Source organism: Cibotium barometz, chromosome 10 (genome assembly GCF_041138505.1).
Source record: "Cibotium barometz isolate CiBa-2024 chromosome 10, ASM4113850v1, whole genome shotgun sequence".
Classification (NCBI taxonomy): Eukaryota; Viridiplantae; Streptophyta; class Polypodiopsida; order Cyatheales; family Cibotiaceae; genus Cibotium; species Cibotium barometz.
The window spans coordinates 34,382,239-34,386,323 of NC_141055.1; positions in this window are offsets into that span (position 1 = coordinate 34,382,239).

Here is a 4,085-nt window from a genome sequence, read left to right on the forward strand (position 1 = left end):
TATAGATAGATGAGGCATCCAATAGCTTGACTTATTGATAAAGTGATGCATCAAATGGTTCTCCTCATGTAAGTCACCATCATTCACAAGAAAGTAGTCTTGATATCCAACTGCTGTACATTCTACCATAGATACTTATAGAGCACTTAGTCCCTTGGCTTATTCTATGTTAAGGGAGTGATGTTCAATTGTATGCTTTTAGTGACACGCGAGTGTCCACTAGTAGCTTTTGCTTTCACCTTAGTGATGCATGTATATCATGGCTCAACACAGCCGGTAGTGGCTCTTGGTGTTGTGGACAGTAGTTCCCCCACCTCCATCTTCATTGATATTAGTCATTTGAGAGAAACCCAGTGTTTTATGCTCGCACAAAGCACATTGAGGTACATTATTATTATGTCAGGGAGAGGCTCATACACGAGAGATTAGCCTAGCTTATGTCTCTACACGAGACAATGTTGCAAATATCTTTATGAAGTCACTCTATCACAATCTCTTGTCAAATCTGAGTAACCAAATCTAGCCAAGGTATTACTCGATGTGAGATGGTACCTACTAATAAGAAATCAGTAACCTAAAATAGATTTTATGCTATCACAATATCCTACACAACAAATGTCTTCATAATTTTTGCATACTTTTTCTGAGGAATGAAGATTCCATCTAATGCTAGTCGCCCCCAACACGAGCCTTACTTTGTACTTATCCAATGTACTGTCAAACTTGTACTTCGCCTTCCAAACCCACTCGGTGCCAATGACTTTTTATTTTGTATGATGATGACGATCCATATGTTTCTCATAATTGTGTCCTAATCTAATTTAATCTCTAATTGCATGATGGCCCCCCTCCAACCAATTTGGATTTGCTAATGTTTCTAATAATTAACTCATACTGTGATTGTATGATTGACCCCCTCCAATTTGGATCCATTGATGCTTCCTCCAAGCTAATTGGCCCTAATAATTTCATTATCTCAATCATTGAGGCCATATTGACAATGTTAGTGGAGGTTCTTATGCTCCTTTATTCTCTTAGATCTACAAACACCTGTTGGATCTTTTGTGATTGATGGGCACGTTTCCCATCTAAGAGCTACTTCACCCATTTAGGATATGGCCCCCTTTTGTGGTGTTGTAGTCTCCTCTTCTTCTTCATTTGATGAATCCAACTCTTGTGGAGTTGGTACTATCATTGGTGGTTGTGTGTCTACTAGGTTACTTCTTCATTGAAGGAGAATGTGGATGGAGCCACTTGATGAGGAAGTTCCTTGAACACCACATCACGATTGATAATTATGTTCTTTACCTTGGGGTATTATAGTCGGTTATCCTTGACTTCGTACTATACTCCAAGAAGATACACTTTTGCTTCGAATCTCACCTGGTTCTAGATAAGTTTGGATAACAATATGCACTACTGTAATAATTACCTCGGCCTAAAAAGAATTCAGCATTGCTTTCCCTTTGAGCATACTCCATGTGATATCCACAATGTGCAATTCTTTCATTCTACAACACCATTTTGTTGTGGAGTATGAGAAATTGTCCAATCTTTCTTGATCTCATGCTCCTTATCGTAGGCATTGAACTCACCTGATGTGAATTTTCCTCCTCGATCTATTCAAAACTCCAGCCTCCATTCTCTACCAAGCTATGCCATACTAAGAATTTTTCAAAAGCTTCATTCTTATCTCGAAGAAAATACACCTACATCTTCTGATTGAAGTCATATGATCAATAACAAAGAATAAGAAGAACCACCCAATGCAATGGTTGACATTCTACCACCAAGATCTACATGGACAAGCTTAGAGGAGCCTTTGCACGTCCTTGCTTTTGTGTGGAAATGCATGTTGGTGTTTCTTGCCCATCATATAAGCTTCACATACATCTGACATCTCAAAAAATGCTGGTAGATGTGTCACAATCCCAATCTTTTACATCTCTTTTAAGACTACAAAACTTAGATGCCCAAATCTTTCATGTCATAGCTTGCTTATCTCAAAATTGGCTTGAGCTATAAAAGCCAATATCTCATACAAGTTATTGCACATTGGATTCCTCTCCGTATGACATTATTGTAATAACCTTTTTAATAAGAGAAGAGGGACAAAAGCGGCTGGTTCATGGGATAGAAGGGGGAGGTAACTAAAGTTTAAAAGAGAGTATACTATGCTGATGAGCAAAGGGCACATTGCCAGTTCTCGGTATAATCGAGACCTCGAGTTACGAAGGCAAACTAGGTAAATTTTCCTCTTCTATATGTAATAAAAAGGGGCTATGGTATCAGCCTGGGACAAGAAGTATCCGGATGTCAAGTGGAGACAAGATACATCACCTAATAGTGCTCGTACTTTAGGTGAGAAGGAACGGGTGGATGTTTTGATGCGAAGAGTATGGGAGCAGATGGAGAGAGAAGGCATTGAGGATCTTATGCAATATTTTAAGAAAAGAGAGGCCGATGGTGGTACCTCTCATTGATTAGCATTCTGTTTTGATGGATTATGAAGATTGCTCTTTGGAATAATGTAAAAGGTGTGTGTTCACCATCCAAGAATTATTGCATGTGGTGTACGTTATTTCAAGGTCAATGGGATATGTTTTGTGTTGTGGAACATAAAAAACATTCCATGGTTGGACAAGTGTATGATTACAAGGAATTTCGTGTGTTTTATAGGGGCACCCCACTACACAATCAGGGGTCATGATGATTGCAACATTGAAATCTCAGTTTAAGCCATCATTGGTTATGCAGGATGTCCGGGGGGGTTCATTGTTGTGGAAGTGGAGTTTATGGATGAAACATTATGGCTTGTGGTGGGGGCTATATGCGCCTAATGGTGTTGCACAGTGTCATCAGTTATGGGATGATTTATTATGTTTGTGTAACGCTAAGCCTAGCTTTGTGCTGGGCGATTTTAGTGTATGTGAATTGCTAGAGCATGCTTCTACACCTCACTCTATTATGGATGGGCCAAAGAGGCTTAGCTGGAATATGTTTGCCAATCAAGTTTTGAAACAAGATATGTGGTCATGGCTACACCCGCATGAGAGAGGATTTACACATGCCTCTCAACAATACGTGGGTACAAGAGCTCATTTGGATCGAATATATATTTGCCAGCATGATTTGTTTCTGCCAGAGAGAGATATTGTCCATGCAGGTGGTGTTTTGTTGTGGATACTTATAGGCCATTATTGGGAAAGGCTCCTCTTAAGGTTCACCAGATTTTCTTGAAGCATACTATTTTCCATCAGTTTATGTTTCAGGTGTTTCAAAATTTTGAGGCCATGTAATCTCTATTGGAGTATCAGCTTAGGAGTGTTGTATGCTCAATATTTAAAAGCTTGCTCGCCAGTATGGGATTCATAATGCATCATGTTTTTTGGGAGAAGTTATGGAACCTAGAATTGTTGTTGGTGGATTTGAACCAGGTGGTTCAAGAGGATGGTTCTTACCTTGACATCTAGATAGCTATTTATTGGTTGTCTCATTAGGTTGTAGCATTGCACGAGAATCAATATGTGAGATATAGGCTTATGGCTCAAATGGATTCTAATTGTCAGTCACATACATTCTTTGCTCGTTTGCAGTAAAAGCATGCACGTGAGAATATTGTTAGGATGCAAGATAGGCAATGTTCTAAATGTGTGTATGGACTTTTATCGCCATTTTTTGGGCATTTAGAAAGCCTCAAGACATTGTCCAACGTACAACATATCAAGTGTACCTTATGATGGTGGAAGATAAGTGCTGGATCACTGAGAAGGCTAATAGGGTATGGAACATCACTGAGAAAGCCTTAAGACATTGTCCAGGGTACAAAAAATCAAGTGTACCATATGATGGTGGAAGATAAGTGTTTTTTTCACTGAGAAGGCTAATAGGGTATGGAACATCACTAAGACGCCTCAAGACATTGTCCAGCGTACAATAAATCAAGTGTACCATATGATGGTGGAAGATAAACGCTGGATCACTGAGAAGGCTAATAGGGTATGGAACATCAGGAAAGGCAGGGCCTGGTGGAAGGAAGTAATCTTATAGGGCTGGTGGTCTAAGATTCCATATTAAGGGAAGGT